This window comes from Heteronotia binoei, unplaced genomic scaffold (genome assembly GCF_032191835.1).
Source record: "Heteronotia binoei isolate CCM8104 ecotype False Entrance Well unplaced genomic scaffold, APGP_CSIRO_Hbin_v1 ptg000432l, whole genome shotgun sequence".
Taxonomy (NCBI): domain Eukaryota; kingdom Metazoa; phylum Chordata; class Lepidosauria; order Squamata; family Gekkonidae; genus Heteronotia; species Heteronotia binoei.
Window position 1 is genome coordinate 172,946 of NW_026800030.1, and position 17,822 is coordinate 190,767.

The 17,822-nt window shown below is 47.5% G+C and overlaps 1 protein-coding gene and 1 non-coding gene across 2 annotated transcripts in view; both read left to right on the forward strand.

The window, feature by feature from the left end:
• The window catches only part of LOC132590631 (P2Y purinoceptor 3-like), an 81,977-nt gene that overhangs the window by 17,315 nt on the left and 46,840 nt on the right, over window positions 1-17,822 (forward strand). The window lies entirely within an intron of this gene.
• TRNAA-AGC (transfer RNA alanine (anticodon AGC)) lies at window positions 9,165-9,236 on the forward strand. The gene has a single exon. It is a non-coding gene; the product is annotated as a tRNA-Ala (tRNA).

Genomic DNA, 17,822 nt, shown 5'->3' on the forward strand with positions numbered 1-17,822 from the left:
ACAGGGCACAGAGATCAAGGCCTTCCTTGAAGTAGCCTCTGAACGTGGAGGTTCCCTCAATCACCTTGGCTAGTAGCCACTGACAGACCTCTTCTCCATGAATCTGTCAAATCCTCTTTTAAAGCTGTCTATGCTTTCGATTTTTGTGGTTAATAAAATCTGCCTTACAGAAGAGCCTAGCCCCTCTTTGGTTCTGCATGACTCCCTCCACCTAGGTATGCCTCCTGACTAGAAGCCCAGAGCAGCGACTCATTCAGAGACACAACATGCCATCCTTCCAAGGTTCTGTGAAGGTGAATGGCTAGAGGGAGTGAAGAATTATGAACCCACAGCAGAGGCTGATGGGAGGAATGCAAAATCAAGACAAGGGTCAGTGGCACCTTAAAGACCAGTTTGGTGTAGTGGTTAAATGCACGAACTCTGATCTGGGAGAACCGGGTTTGATTCCCCGCTCCTGTATTTGAAGCTGTGGAATGGCCTTGGGTCAGCTATAGCTCTTGTAGGAGTTGTCCTTGAAAGGGCAGCTGCTGTGAGAGCTCTCTCCCATCTACCTCACAGGGTGCCTGTTGGGGGGGGGGGGAAGGTAAAGGAGATTGTGACCGCTCTGAGACTCTGAGATTCAGAGCATAAGGTGGGATACAAATCCAATATCATAATCTTCTTCTTCTTCTTAGAACATAAGAGAAGCCATGTTGGATCAGGCCGATGGCCCATCCAGTTCAACACTATGTGTCACATAAGAACATAAGAGAAGCCATGTTGGATCAGGCCAATGGCCCATCCAGTCCAACACTCTGTGCCACATAAGAACAGAAGAGAAGCCATGTTCGATCAGGCCAATAGCTCATCAACACTCTGTGTCACATAAGAACATAAGGGAAGCCATGTTGGATCAGGCCAATGGCTCACCCAGTCCAACACTCTGTGTCACACGCTGGTCAGTATATGTGTGTGTGTATGTGTGTATATATATATGTGTGTGTATATATATATGTGTGTGTATGTGTATATCTATCTATCTATCTATCTATCTATCTATCTATCTATCTATCTATCTATCTATCTATCTATCTATCTACACACACACACACACACACACACATATATATATACACACGTTCCCTTCCATTGTACATAACCCGTCAGTCGCGTTTTGCCGGGAAATAAGATCTTCGTGGACGAAGAATGTTGGAGAAAGAGCGTCGTGCGGAGAAAATCCCGTCACACGCACAGCCCATTCAGTTTGCCGGAAACCTGGAAACGCAGCTGGACTTCAGAGAATAATTAACATTCTTTAGTGGGTGAAAGTCACGGGTCATTAAAAAAAAGGGGGGCTCTTTAAACCTCAGTAGTGCCGGAAGGCACAGCATTAGCAAGGCATGAAAGTCAACTGTTGACAAATGGAGCAGGTATAACGGGGCGTTGATTAACCACTAGTGCTCAATACTCATGAAACTCATGAATGAACTTTATTACAGTCATAGACCAATATAAAAACTATAACACATCATATAAAACCCTCCTAAAATACCTAAGATAGTATAAAATACCCTCCTAAAAAAACATAAAATACAATAAAATACATAAACATTTCCCCACCTATACAATCCAAGATAACTAAAATATAATTGAACCAATTTTAAAATTCAAGTCAGTTCCAATTTATATAAATCCTTTAAATCAGAGTATATAAAAACATTTATAAACTAAAATTCCAAGAGATCATACAAGACATGCAGTTTCTTGTTTCTTAGTATGGAACTTCACAAGATAATGGCAAAATTTGGCTATCTGTCTAGAGATAGTTGGACTTGCATCCACCAAAAGTTTCTCCAAACATGCCTCGTCCGCGTCTGCCATTGGTTTAACTACAAACGGGGAAACAAACCTATCCCTCTGTACTTGGTGGAAAGGGCATCGAAAAAACATATGAGTCATCGACTCCACCTCTCCCATAGCACAAGGACAGCGTCGGTCTTCATACGGGACTTTTCTATATTTCCCTTCTAGCACCTTTGAGGGCATGGCTGTGCATCGAGCCAACGTAAAGGCTCTTCTGTGGGCTGGTACCTCCAAATAAAAAAAGTACTTGGCCGTCCTCATAACATATTTGGTCTCAGTAGCTGCTAAAAAAGAGGGGGCCTGTTCTAGATCCCTTTGTCTCTCTATATCGCAGATTCTTTGTTTGATAATACTTTTTGCTTTGGCATAGCTCTGCGCCAAGAGGTTTTCAAGTGAGAATCCTACACTTTCTAAGTTGCTTCTGACCAATTGCAGCCACCTTGGCCTATAGGGGTCTTGAGTTGTTAAAGGGAAGAGGCCTTTTTTGTTTTTATGGATCCTTAGCCATTGATATGCCGAAGATAACATAATTCTGGCCTCAATTCTCATTTGCCCAGTTTCTAAACGCAAAAGGGCATTTGACACACCTGGCGGAAGCTGCAAAACGTTACGAAGAAATTTAGATTGCACTTTCTCGAGAGCCTTCAGTTTTTTAGCCGAAATGCCCAGGTTAATACCATAGAGCAATTGTGTTAACACTTTGTATTGGAACAGTTTCAGTGCTGCCGGAACATAGAAGGCCCCCTTAGAGCGAAAAAATCTCAGGATAGCGTACATTGTTTTCTCAGCTTTCTCCACCCTCATATTACAATGTTCAGTATAGGCACCTGTATTCTGAATTACCATTCCCAAATCAGTGCTCAATACCTTGGCATGTGTAAAGGTGTGTGCATGGATTCTGCACGCTTGCCGCCTTCTCTTCCGCTCAGGTACCTTCCACAGCTGCGCTTGAGTTCAATGAGGCATTGCTACAGCAAGCTTTAATTGAGAAAATTGGTGCAATTAATCAACCCTTGCAGATTGAGATCCTCTTGCGATTAATTGCTGCGGCCGATGGCGTGCGACGATTCAAGGCAGACGTTCCCCTGATGCCTTGAGAATACCTGAGGTCACCCTCTTTTTTTATCTGGATGGAACTGAACGACAATTCACTTAGACTCTCCCTGAAAGGTATGAGAAGAACCCTGCTGGATCAGACCAGTGGTCTATCTACTCCAGCATCCTGTCTCACGCAGTGGCCACCAAGTTCCACTGGAGGATCAGCAAGAGGGCATAGAAGCCAAGACCTTCCCCTGATAAGAACATCAGAAGAACCCTGCTGGATCAGACCAGTCGTCTGTCTACTCCAGCATCCTGTCTCACGCAGTGGTCAACTAATACCTCTGGAGGGTCAACAAGAGGGCATAGAGACCAAGGGCTTCCCTTGATAAGAACATCAGAAGAGCCCTGCTGGATCAGACCAGTCGTCTGTCTACTCCAGCATCCTGTCTCACGCAGTGGTCAACTAATACCTCTGGAGGGTCAACAAGAGGGCATAGAGACCAAGGGCTTCCCTTGATAAGAACATCAGAAAAGCCCTGCTGGATCAGACCAGTGGTCTATCTAATCCAGCATCCTGTCTCACACAGGGGCCAACCAGTTTCCTCTGAAGGGTCAACAAGAGGCCATGGAGGCCAAGGCCTTCAGTGGAAGAGCCCTACTGCAGCAGACCAGTGGTCCATCTAGTCCAGCATCCTGTCTCCCACAGTAATCAGCTATTTCCTCTGGAGATCCAACAACAGGGCACAGAGATCAAGGCCTTCCTTGAAGTAGCCTCTGGACGTGGAGGTTCCCTCAGTCACCCTGGCTAGTAGCCACTGATAGACCTCTTCTCCATGAATCTGTCAAATCCCCCTTTAAAGCTGTCTATGCTTTTGATTTTGCGGTTAATGCTTTTGTGGTTTTGTGGTTAATAAAATCTTTTGTGGTTAATAAAATCTGCCTTACAGAGGAGCCTAGCCCCTCTTTGGATGACTCCCTCCACCTAGGTATGTCTCCTGCCTAGAAGCCCAGAGCAGCAACTCATTCAGAGACACGACATGCCATCCTTCCAAGGTTCTGTGAAGGTGAATGGCTAGAGGGAGTGAAGAATTATGAACCCGCAGCAGAGGCTGACGGGAGGAATGCAAAATCAAGACAAGGTTCAGTGGCACCTTAAAGACCAGTTTGGTGTAGTGGTTAAATGCATGAACTCTTATCTGGGAGAACCGGGTTTGATTCCCCGCTCCTGTATTTGAAGCTGCTGGAATGGCCTTGGGTCAGCCATAGCTCTTGTAGGAGTTGTCCTTGAAAGGGCAGCTGCTGTGAGAGCTCTCTCAGTCCCATCTACCTCACAGGGTGCCTGTTGTTGGGGGGGGGGGGAGGTAAAGGAGATTGTGACCGCTCTGAGACTTTGAGATTCAGAACATAGGGCAGGATACAAATCCAATATCATCATCTTCTTCTTAGAACATAAGAGAAGCCATGTTGGATCAGGCCAATGGCCCATTCAGTTAAACACTCTGTGTCACATAAGAACATAAGAGAAGCCATGTTGGATCAGGCCAGTGGCCCCTCCAGTCCAACACTCTGTGTCACATAAGAACATAAGAGAAGCCCTGTTGGATCAGGCCAGTGGCCCCTCCAGTCCAACACTCTGTGTCACATAAGAACATAAGAGAAGCCATGTTGGATCAGGCCAGTGGCCCCTCCAGTCCAACACTCTGTGTCACATAAGAACATAAGAGAAGCCATGTTGGATCAGGCCAGTGGCCCCTCCAGTCCAACACTCTGTGTCACATAAGAACATAAGAGAAGCCATGTTGGATCAGGCCAATGGCCCCTCCAGTCCATAAGAACATAAGAACACAAGAGAAGCCATGTTGGATCAGGCCAACGGCCCATCCAGGCCAACACTCTGTGTCACACAGTGGCCAAAAATTTTATATACACACATACACTGTGGCTAATACACATCGATGGACCTCTGCTTCATATTTTTATCTAAACCCCTCTTGAAGATGGCTATACTTGTGGCCGCCACCACCTCCTGTGGCAGTGAATTCCACATGTTAATCACCCTTTGGGTGAAGAAGTACTTCCTTTTATCCGTTTTAACCTGTCTGCTTAGCAATTTCATCGAATGCCCACGAGTTCTTGCATTGTGAGAAAGGGAGAAAAGTATTTCTTTCTCTACTTTCTCCATCCCATGCATTATCTTGTAAACCTCTATCATGTCACCCCGCAGTCGACGTTTCTCCAAGCTAAAGAGTCCCAAGCGTTTCAACCTTTCTTCATAGGGAAAGTGCTCCAGCCCTTTAATCATTCTAGTTGCCCTTCTCTGGACTTTCTCCAATGCTATAATATCCTTTTTGAGGTGTGGCGACCAGAACTGGACACAGTACTCCAAATGAGACCGCACCATCGATTTATACAGTCCAACATTCTGTGTCACATAAGAACATAAGAGAAGCCCTGTTGGATCAGGCCAATGGCCCATCCAGTCCAACACTCTGTGCCACAAGAGAACATAAGAGAAGCCCTGTTGGATCAGGCCAATGGCCCATCCAGTCTAACACTCTGTGTCACATAAGAACGTAAGGGAAGCCATGTTGGATCAGGCCAATGGCCCATCCAGTCCAACACTCTGTGTCATATAAGAACATAAGAGAAACCATGTTGGATCAGGCCAATGGCCCATCCAGTCCAATACTCTGTGTCACACAGTGGCCAATATATGTGTGTGTGTGTGTGTATATATACACACACACACACACACATATATATTGTGGCTAATAGCCACTGATGGACCTCTGCTCTATATTTTTATCCAATCCCCTCTTAAAGCTGGCTATGCTTGTAGCCGCCACAAACAAATAAATTACAAATAACTAAATTACAGAGTTCATAAAGACATGCTGAGTAGTGAGACCAATACCCTCCCCCCACTCTAGCAAGGATCCTACAACTGAGTGCAAGTGTCTCTGTATGTGGATACACAGAGACGCACCGGGCACACTCCGGCGTCCTCGCAGTTGACGATCCCTTCCTTTGTACATAACCCGTCAGTCGCGTTTTGCCGGGAAATAAGATCTTCGTGGACGAAGAATGTTGGAGAAAGAGCGTCGTGCGGAGAAAATCCCGTCACACGCACAGCCCATTCAGTTTGCCGGAAACCTGGAAACGCAGCTGGACTTCAGAGAATAATTAACATTCTTTAGTGGGTGAAAGTCACGGGTCATTAAAAAAAAGGGGGGCTCTTTAAACCTCAGTAGTGCCGGAAGGCACAGAATTAGCAAGGCATGAAAGTCAACTGTTGACAAATGGAGCAGGTATAACGGGGCGTTGATTAACCACTAGTGCTCAATACCTTGGCATGTGTAAAGGTGTGTGCATGGATTCTGCACGCTTGCCGCCTTCTCTTCCGCTCAGGTACCTTCCACAGCTGCGCTTGAGTTCAATGAGGCATTGCTACAGCAAGCTTTAATTGAGAAAATTGGTGCAATTAATCAGCCCTTGCAGATTGAGATCCTCTTGCGATTAATTGCTGCGGCCGATGGCGTGCGACGATTCAAGGCAGACGTTCCCCTGATGCCTTGGGAATACCTGAGGTCAACCTCTTTTTTTATCTGGATGGAACTGAACGACAATTCACTTAGACTCTCCCTGAAAGGTATGAGAAGAGCCCTGCTGGATCAGACCAGTGGTCTATCTACTCCAGCATCCTGTCTCACGCAGTGGCCACCAAGTTCCACTGGAGGATCAGCAAGAGGGCATAGAAGCCAAGACCTTCCCCTGATAAGAACATCAGAAGAACCCTGCTGGATCAGACCAGTCGTCTGTCTACTCCAGCATCCTGTCTCACGCAGTGGTCAACTAATACCTCTGGAGGGTCAACAAGAGGGCATAGAGACCAAGGGCTTCCCTTGATAAGAACATCAGAAGAGCCCTGCTGGATCAGACCAGTCGTCTGTCTACTCCAGCATCCTGTCTCACGCAGTGGTCAACTAATACCTCTGGAGGGTCAACAAGAGGGCATAGAGACCAAGGGCTTCCCTTGATAAGAACATCAGAAAAGCCCTGCTGGATCAGACCAGTGGTCTATCTAATCCAGCATCCTGTCTCACAGAGGGGCCAACCAGTTTCCTCTGAAGGGTCAACAAGAGGCCATGGAGGCCAAGGCCTTCAGTGGAAGAGCCCTACTGCAGCAGACCAGTGGTCCATCTAGTCCAGCATCCTGTCTCCCACAGTAATCAGCTATTTCCTCTGGAGATCCAACAACAGGGCACAGAGATCAAGGCCTTCCTTGAAGTAGCCTCTGGACGTGGAGGTTCCCTCAGTCACCCTGGCTAGTAGCCACTGATAGACCTCTTCTCCATGAATCTGTCAAATCCCCCTTTAAAGCTGTCTATGCTTTTGATTTTGTGGTTAATGCTTTTGTGGTTAATAAAATCTGCCTTACAGAGGAGCCTAGCCCCTCTTTGGTTCTGCATGACTCCCTCCACCTAGGTATGCCTCCTGCCTAGAAGCCCAGAGCAGCACTCATTCAGAGACACGACATGCCATCCTTCCAAGGTTCTGCGAAGGTGAATGGCTAGAGGGAGTGAAGAATTATGAACCCGCAGCAGAGGCTGGCGGGAGGAATGCAAAATCAAGACAAGGTTCAGTGGCACCTTAAAGACCAGTTTGGTGTAGTGGTTAAATGCACGAACTCTGATCTGGGAGAACCGGGTTTGATTCCCCGCTCCTGTATTTGAAGCTGCTGGAATGGCCTTGGGTCAGCCATAGCTGTTGTAGGAGTTGTCCTTGAAAGGGCAGCTGCTGTGAGAGCTCTCTCAGTCCCATCTACCTCACAGGGTGCCTGTTGTTGGGGGGGGGGGAGGTAAAGGAGATTGTGACCGCTCTGAGACTTTGAGATTCAGAACATAGGGCAGGATACAAATCCAATATCATCATCTTCTTCTTCTTCTTAGAACATAAGAGAAGCCATGTTGGATCAGGCCAATGGCCCATTCAGTTAAACACTCTGTGTCACATAAGAACATAAGAGAAGCCATGTTGGATCAGGCCAGTGGCCCCTCCAGTCCAACACTCTGTGTCACATAAGAACATAAGAGAAGCCATGTTGGATCAGGCCAATGGCCCATCCAGTCCAACACTCTGTGTCACATAAGAACATAAGAGAAGCCATGTTGGATCAGGCCAGTGGCCCATCCAGTCCAACACTCTGTGTCACATAAGAACAGAAGAGAAGCCATGTTGGATCAGGCCAATGGCCCATCCAGTCCAACACTCTGTGTCACATAAGAACATAAGAGAAGCCATGTTGGATCACGCCAATAGCCCATCAACACTTTGTGTCACATAAGAACATAAGGGAAGCCATTTTGGATCAGGCCAATGGCCCATCCGGTCCAACACTCTGTGTCACATAAGAACATCAGAGAAGCCATGTTGGATCAGGCCAATGGCCCATCCGGTCCAACACTCTGTGTCACATAAGAACATAAGAGAAGCCATTTTGGATCAGGCCAATGGCCCATCCAGTCCAACACTCTGTGTCACATAAGAACATAAGGGAAGCCATGTTGGATCAGGCCAATTGCCCATCCAGTCCAACACTCTGTGTCATGCAGTGGCCAAAAACCCAGATGCGATTAGGTGGTCCACCAGTGGGGCCAGAACACTAGAAGCCCTCCCACTGTGCCCCCCCAAGTACCAAGAGTACAGACCATCACTTGCCCCAGAGAGAGAGAGTTCCAACAGTACGCTGTGCCTAATAACCACTGATGGACCTCTTTCATGTGCAGTCACACTTCCTCAGACTAAGGAAATGTCTGAGGAAATGTGTGTGCACATGAAAGTTCACACGTTGAGTAAAAGTTGGTTGGTCTTAAAGAGACCACTGGACTCTCACATTGTTCTGTTGTTTCAGACCAACACGGCTGCCCACCTGGATCATACTGCCCTTGATGGACCAAGGGTCTGATGTTGTATAAAGCAGATTCAGGTATACATTATTTGGGGAGGGGCCGTGGCTCAATGGAAGAGCCTCTGCTTGGCATGTAGAAGGTCCCAGGTTCAATCCCCGGCATCTCCAGTCAAAAGGACCAGGCAGGAGGTGATGGGAAAGACCTCTGCCTGAGACCATGAAGAGTCATTGAAGAGGAGCCATGGCTCAGTGGTAGAGCCTCTGCTTGGCATGCAGAAGATCCCAGGTTCAATCCCCGGCATCTCCAGTTGAAAGGACCAGGCAGGAGGTGATGGGAAAGACCTCTGTTGAGACCCTGGAGAGCCATTGAAGAGGGGCTGTGGCTCAGTGGTAGAGTCTCTGCTCAGCATGCAGAAGGTCCCAGGTTCAATCCCCGGCATCTCCAATCAATGCACCAGGCAGCAGGTGATGGGAAAGACTTCTGCCTGAGACCCTGGAGAACCGCTGCCAATCTGAGTACACAATATTAACCTTGGCAGACCGATGGTCTGAATCAGTAGAAGGCTGCTTCATCTGTCTGCTCCAAGGTCACCCAGCAAACTTCCATTGGCAGAGTGAGAATTTGAACCTGGGTCTCCTACATCCTAGTCCGACTCTCTAATCGCTGCATGAAACTGGCTCTCCTGGTTTAAATAGACGGGTTCTGTTAAACCCTAAGGTGTTTTTGCTGTAAGGCATTTTCCACGTTGCATATTTCCATCTGGCTAAGGACACATTTCTGATCTTGTTGACATGCATTGCTCTCCATAGGTCTTTGGCCCGGGGAGGTTACAATCTACATCTAGTCACTGGAAAGCCCAGCCTCTGAGGGCAGGAAGTCCTAGAAACCTAAGAAGTCACTGAGGAATATTACCACAGGTGAGGCCCTAGCCTAGGAGTGGCCAAACTGTGGCTCAGGAGCCACAGGTAGCTCTTTCGTACATATTTAAGAACATAAGAACATGAGAAGCCATGTTGGATGAGGCCAATGGCCCATCCAGTCCAACACTCAGTCACACAGTGGCCAATAGATGTGTGTCTGTATACACACACACACACACACACACACACACACATATATATATATATATATATATATATATATATATATATATATATATATATATATATATATATATATATATATATACACACACACACTGTGGCTAATAGCCACTGATGGACCTCTGCTTCATATTTTTATCCAATCCCCTCTTAAAGCTGGCTATGCTTGTAGCCGCCACCAACTCCTGTGGCAGTGAATTCCATGTGTTAATCACCCTTTGGGCGAAGAAGGACTTCCTTTTATCCGTTTTAACCTGACTGTTCAGCAATTTCATCGAATGCCCACGAGTTCTTGGATTGTGAGAAAGGGAGAAAAGTACTTCTTTCTCTACTTTCTCCACCTCATGCATAATCTTGTCAACCTCTCTCATGTCACCCCGCAGTCGACGTTTCTCCAAGCTAAAGAGCCCCAAGTGTTTTGACCTTTCTTCATAGGGAAAGTGTTCCAGCCCTTTAACCATTCTAGTTGACACAAATCAACTAGAATGGTTAAAGGGCTGGAACACTTTTTGTTTAACCTCTTTCTTAATGATCTTGCTCCCTTTTTGTCAGATACTGACCATCATAGTCCAAAACTTGGTGCCAGACATGTTCCCTTACTGTTATATGCAGACGATACAGTCTTACTCTCTTGTTCCAGAATTGGATTAAAGCATTTGCTTTTTCGCTGTATCACCTTCCTTGACAACAACACGCTCCTATTGAACTATGACAAATCTAAAATTGTTGTTTTTTTCCAAATCTTGGAAACCAACTAAATGGTCAATAGACGGCAAAGAGATAGAACAAGTAAAATACTACAAATACCTAGGAATTCATTTTCAATACAACACACTTTGGACTAATCATCGTAACTGTATAATTAAGTCGGTCAATGTTAGTGTTGCAGCTATCCAGCACTTCTTTTACAGCAGAAGCAATCAGTTTATCCCAGCCGCGCTAAAAATCTTTAAGGCTAAAGTGATACCGCAGCTCTTATATGGGGTCCCAGTGTGGACCACAGCCTTGGATAATAACATTGAAGGTGTCCAATCAAAATTCCTACGGAAAATTCTGGGATTCCCAAAGTGCGTACCATATGCAGTTTTGTGTTTAGAAACAGGGACGAATCTTGTGGAAACTCAAGCTTGGCTAATGTCACTTAAATACTGGCTTCGGCTACATTTCCACTCTGACTCAGAGAGCCTTTTATATCAACTGCTCTCAGAATCTAATTTGTCAAATTGGCTAGTATTTCTTGAGAGGAAAATAAAATCTATGGGCATTGATTTAGATTCACTTCTTATGCTATCCTTAAAAGAAGCTTTTTTGAAACTTAAGCTCAGAATTCTAGATATTGAAATGCAAACGTTATATAGTCTCGCCAACAAGTCCTGCTCCCCGTTGAATTTCGAACTTCCTCTTTCAGTAGGGAAATTAGCGTCATATTTCTCCTCTCTGCAAGCTCCACAGCAACGGCGTGCATTCTCGTTAACGAGATGTAATGCATTACCATCTGCTATCCTATTTGGTAGATTTAACAGGATTGAGTACTCTAATAGACACTTTGTAATTCCAAGTGTATTGAAACTATTTCCCATGTACTACTGAACTGTCCTCTTAATGATGATATTCGTTGTATATACTTGAAAGATATCTTAGCAGATATGTTGGGCTGTGCTGATTCAGGCAAAGTCCACAAACTTTTAAATGACACTTGCGCTGAGGTAACTTTAATGGTGGCTAGATTTCTCCAACAGGCCATGGAAATACGACAGAGAATGGTTCTGGAATGACCACATTTTATCTTTGAATTATTTAATTTGGCTAAACTCGACTCATATATATTTTACTTATTTTATGTATTTTAGCTCCCTATGTACTTTATAATCTAGGATTTTATATTATTTATATTGCTATTTTACTGCTAAATCTGTTTTATGCCAATAAAGGCTTGCTATTTGCTATTTCCATTCTCGTTGCCCTTTTCTGCACTTTTCCAATGCTATAATATCCTTTTTGAGGTGCGGTGACCAGAATTGTACACAGTATTCCAGAATAAAACAAGCAGTGCAGTAGTGGCAGCTGCCTCCAAAGCAATGTTGTTTTAAATCTGAGAAGAAGAAGAAGAAGAAGAAGAAGAAGAAGAAGAAGAAGAAGAAGAAGAGGAGGAGGAGGAGGAGGAGGAGGAGGAGGAGGAGGAGACTGGATTTAAACTTCACTTGGAGTCTCAGAGCGGCTTACAATCTCCTTTCCCTTCCCCTCCCCACAAGAGACACCCTGTGAGGCAGGTGGGGGCTGAGAGAGCTCTGACAGAAACTGCTCTTGAGCAGAACAGCTCTGCAAGAACTTGTGGCGGACCCAAGGTCACACCAGCAGCTGCATATGGAGGAGGGGGAATCAAACCCGGTCCTCTCAGATTAGAGCCAGCGCACTTAACCACGACACCCAACTGGCTCACAGATCAGATCTCCAGGGGCTTGTCGGAAGCTGTGCTGGGCAAAAGCTCCACCCATTTTTTGAAAACACTCAGTAGGTAAGGTATTGGAGGGGGTGTGGTGCCCACATTGGGAACCCCCCAGGGGTGGAATTCTAGCAGGAGCTCCTTTGCATATTAGGCTACCCCCCCCCCCCCACGATGTAGCCAATCCTCCAAGAATTTACAAGGCTCTTTTTTGTAAGCTCCTGGAGGATTGGCTACATCAGGGGGTGTGGCGTAATATGCAAAGAAGCTTCTGCTAGAATTTCACCCCTGCCCTGCTCTAACCAGCACCCCAGCTTCTCAGAAAGCCAGAGTTGTTGCCAGTCTTGCATTCAGCGTATTTTCTGGAACAGCAGTCAATATCCCAGTGGGGAGAAAGGTAGGACCTTGACAGACTGGAAAAGTGGGCTAAAACCAATAAAATGAATTTTAACGGGGATAAATGTAAAGTTCTGCATTTAGGTAGGAAAAATCCAATACATGGTTATAGGATGGGGGAGACTTGTCTTAGCAGTAGTATGTGCGAAAAGGATCTCGGGGTCTTAGTGGATCATACCCTGGACATGAGTCAACAGTGTGATGCGGTGGCTAAAAAGCCCAATGCAATTTTGGGCTGTATCAACAGAAATCTAGTGTCCAGATCACGTGAAGTGATGGTATCGTTTTGCCCTGCTCTGGTAAGACCTCACCTGGAGTCTTGTGTTCAGTTTTGGGCACCACATTTTAAGAAGGATGTAGACAAGCTGGAACGGGTCCAGAAGAGGGCGACGAAGATGGTGGGGGGTCTGGACACCAAGTCCTATGAGGAAAGGTTGAAGGAGCTGGGGATGTTTAGTCTGGAGAGGAGGCGGATGAGAGGTGATAGGATCACCATCTTCAAGTCCTTGAAGGGCTGTCATAGAGAGGATGGTGTGGAATTGTTTTCTGTGGCCCCAGAAGGTCGGACCAGAACCAAGGGGTTGAAATTAATTCAAAAGAGTTTCCGGCTCAACACTAGGAAGAATTTCCTGACCGTTAGAGCTGTTCCTCAGTGGAACAGACTTCCTCGGGAGGTGGTGGGTTCTCCTTCCTTGGAGGTTTTTAAACAGAGGCTAGATGGCCATCTGACAGCAATGAGGATCCTGTGAATTTAGGGGGGAGGTATTTGTGAGTTTCCTGTATTGTGCAGGGGGTTGGACTGGATGACCCTGGAGGTCCCTTCCAGCTCTATGATTCTATGATCCAAATGTGACTGTTAGCTCCTAAGCTTTGGTAGCTGATTTAGATTCTGTGTTTGTTGGACTACCCAAAATATTGTCTGCTTGTACCTGGAGTGATTTATGGGGCAAACGCTGTCGTGAGCTTTTGGAAAACAAAAGCTTGACTGTCCAATAAATTAACACAAAGCCACGATGGAGCTGTTCCCATTAGAGAGGTCTTCCCCTGCCAACACCAGCCGTGGCTTGCCAAAGCAATCGATTCCGGGGCATGCCCAGAACACCCACGCCCCGTCGGAGTTCTGCAGAAATCACACTGCTGATATCTGAGGGCCGGAGGGCTGAGTGGAAGGTGATGGGTAACTGTTTGTTCTTTGCAAGAGGACGAGGAAAGGCTCAGTGCATCAGCTTTCCAAGGAAGGGTATGGTGGGAAGGGCATGGGAAATGTTTTGGGAGAAATATTTTCTTCAGTTTCTGAAGAAGCGAGCCGTGACTCACAATGGCTCCTCCCCGACCACTAATCAGTCTTGAAGCTGCTGCCGGACTCCTCCTCTTTTCTACTGGTAGATATTGAAGATATTGGATTTATATCCTGCCCTCTGCTCTGAATCTCAGAGTCTCAGAGCAGTCACAATCTCCTTTACCTGCCCGCCCCCCCGCCCACCAACACACAACAGACACCCTGTGAGGTAGGTGGGGCTGAGAGAGCTCTTTTGAGAGCCAATTTGGTGTAGTGGTTAAATGCATGGACTCTTATCTGGGAGAACCGGGTTTGATTCCCCACTCCTCCACTTGCACCTGCTGGAATGGCCTTGGGTCAGCCAGAGCTCTCTTATCTGGGGGAAGCGGGTTTGATTCCCCACTCCTCCACTTGCACCTGCTGGAATGGCCTTGGGTCAGCCAGAGCTCTCTTATCTGGGAGAACCGGGTTTGATTCCCCACTCCTCCACTTGCAGCTGCTGGAATGGCCTTGGGTCAGCCAGAGCTCTCTTATCTGGGAGAACCGGATTTGATTCCCCCCTCCTCCACTTGCACCTGCTGGAATGGCCTTGGGTCAGCCAGAGCTCTCTTCTCCGGGAGAACCGGGTTTAATTCCCCCCTCCTCCACTTGCACCTGCTGGAATGGCCTTGGGTCAGCCATATCTCTCTTATCTGGGAGAACCGGGTTTGATTCCCCACTCCTCCACTTGCAGCTGCTGGAATGGCCTTGGGTCAGCCAGAGCTCTCTTATCTGGGAGAACCGGATTTGATTCCCCACTCCTCCACTTGCAGCTGCTGGAATGGCCTTGGGTCAGCCAGAGCTCTCTTATCTGGGAGAACTGGGTTTGATTCCCCACTCCTCCACTTGCAGCTGCTGGAATGGCCTAGGGTCAGCCAGAGCTCTCTTATCTGGGAGAACTGGGTTTGATTCCCCACTCCTCCACTTGCAGCTGCTGGAATGGCCTAGGGTCAGCCAGAGCTCTCTTATCTGGGAGAACTGGCTTTGATTCCCCACTCCTCCACTTGCAGCTGCTGGAATGGCCTTGGGTCAGCCAGAGCTACAGCTGACTCAAGGCCATTCCAGCAGCTGCAAGTGGAGGAGTGGGGAATCAAACCTGGTTCTCCCAGATAAGAGAGGTATGGCTGACTCAAGGCCATTCCAGCAGCTGCAAGTGGAGGAGGGGGGAATCCAACCTGGTTCTCCCAGATAAGAGAGCTATGGCTGACCCAAGACCATTCCAGCAGCTGCAAGTGGAGGAGTGGGGAATCCAACCCAGTTCTCCCAGATAAGAGAGCTCTGGCTGACCCAAGGCCATTCCAGCAGGTGCAAGTGGAGGAGGGGGGAATCAAACCTGGTTCTCCCAGATAAGAGAGCTCTGGCTGACCCAAGGGCATTCCAGCAGCTGCAAGTGGAGGAGTGGGGAATCAAACCTGGTTCTCCCAGATAAGAGAGCTCTGGCTGACCCAAGGCCATTCCAGCAGCTGCAAGTGGGGGAGTGGGGAATCAAACCTGGTTCTCCCAGATAAGAGAGCTCTGGCTGACCCAAGACCATTCCAGCAGCTGCAAGTGGAGGAGTGGGGGAATCAAACCCGGTTCTTCCAGATAAGAGTCCGCACACTTAACCACTACACCAAACTGGCTCTCCAAATTAGTTTAATTTCCCAGGACCTCTTTGCAGTCCTCTCTCTCTCCCTAGAATCACAGAGTTGGGAGGGACCTCAAGGTTCATCTAGTCCAGCTCCTAGCACAAGGCAGGAAATTCACAAGTTCCACTCTAGCCCATTTCTCTTGACCTGTTCTCCATTTCCCAGAAGATGGCAAAAAACCTCCAGGATCCCTGGCCAAACTGGTCTGGAGAAAAATCGCTTCCTATCCTGATCCCAAAGTGGCGATTGGCATTTCTCTGGCGCGTAAGAAAGGGTCATGAGAACTATTCACTGATGCAATCCTTCCTTCTCTCCCTCTCATGATCTGCCAAAGTTTACAGAATAGGCATGACTGTCAGATGGCCATCTAGTCTCTGCTTAGAAACCTCCAAAGAAGGAGAGCCCACCACTTCCCGAGAAAGCCGGTTCCACAAATGGACCGCTCTAACTGTCAGGAAGTGCTTATTAATGTTTAGCCAGAAACTCTTTTGAATTCATTTCAGTCTGTTGGTTCCGTCCCAGCTTTCGAGGCAACAGAAAACAATCCAGCCAAACCTCCCTGACCTTCACAGAATCTGGACTGCAGAACATTTCTCTGAGCAGTGGAGTAGTCCATGATTCTGGCTTTGCTGGTGGATCTTCTGATGGCCTTTGGGTTTTGGCCCCTGTGTGACACAGAGTGCTGGACTGGAGGAGCCACAGGCCTGATCCAGCATGGCTTCTCTTATGTTCTTCTGGCCCTGCTGGTGGACCTCCTGATGGCACCTGGGTTTTGGCCCCTGTGTGACACAGAGTGTTGGACTGGATGGGCCACTGGCCTGATCCAACATGGCTTCTCTTATGTTCTTATGTGACACAGAGTGTTGGACTGGAGGGGCCATTGGCCTGATCCAACATGGCTTCTCTTATGTTCTTATGTGACACAGAGTGTTGGACTGGAGGGGCCACTGGCCTGATCCAACATGGCTTCTCTTATGTTCTTATGTGACACAGAGTGTTGGACTGGATGGGCCACTGGCCTGATCCAACATGGCTTCTCTTATAATAATATAATAATAATAATAAATTTTATTTGTACCCCGCCCTCCCCCGCCGAAGCAGGCTCAGGGCGGCTAACAATACGGTGACCAATGGTGCACCAACAATAAAACAGTTACACTAGAAACATTAAATTAACATTAAACTAACCTTAAAAGCCTGAATTAAAACAATTAATTAAAACATTTTATGACGCTATCCTTGACACTCTTCTAGTTGATGCTGATGGCGGATTTTCAGTTATTCATAAGCTAATTTAAAAAGGGTGGTCTTGCAGGCCCTGCGGAACTGATCAAGGTTCCGCAGGGCCCGCACCTCCTCTGGGAGTTGGTTCCAGAGATGTGGGGCTGCGGCCGAAAAGGCCCGAGAGCGAGTATTCTGTAGTTTAATTTGTCTTGGCCCAGGGGTAGTCAGTCTGTTCTTTCCTACTGACCTCAGTGCTCTCTGGGGTTCATACGGGGAGAGACGGTCCTTCAGGTAGGCTGGTCCTCGGCCATATAGGGCTTTAAAGGTGATAACCAGCACTTTGTACTGGACCCGGTATACAATCGGTAACCAGTGCAGTTCGCGTAGCCCCGGCCGCACATGTTCCCATCTTGGGAGACCAAGTAACAGCCTGGCCGCCGCGTTCTGCACTAGCTGTAACTTCCGGGTCCGGCACAGAGGCAGCCCCATGTAGAGGGCGTTACAGTAGTCCAATCGTGAGGTGACCGTCGCATGGATCACCGTTGCTAGGTCCCGACGCTCCAGGAAAGGGGCCAACTGCTTTGCCCGCCTCAGATGGAAGAAAGCTGACTTGGCAGTGGCTGTTATCTGGGCCTCCATTGATAATGAAGGCTCCAGTAAAACACCCAGACTCTTCACCTGCTGCGCCGCCTTTAGCTGCACACCATCGAAGGTCGGGAGGGATATTTCCCTCCCTGGAGCGCCGCGACCCACACAGAGAACCTCTGTCTTTGCCGGATTCAGCTTCAGCCCACTCAGTCTAAGCCACGTTGCGATAGCCTGTAACGCCCGATCCAGGTCTTCCGGGGGGGAGGCGGGCCCGGCCGTCCATTAGCAGATAGAGCTGGGTGTCATCCGCATATTGGTGGCAGCCCAGCC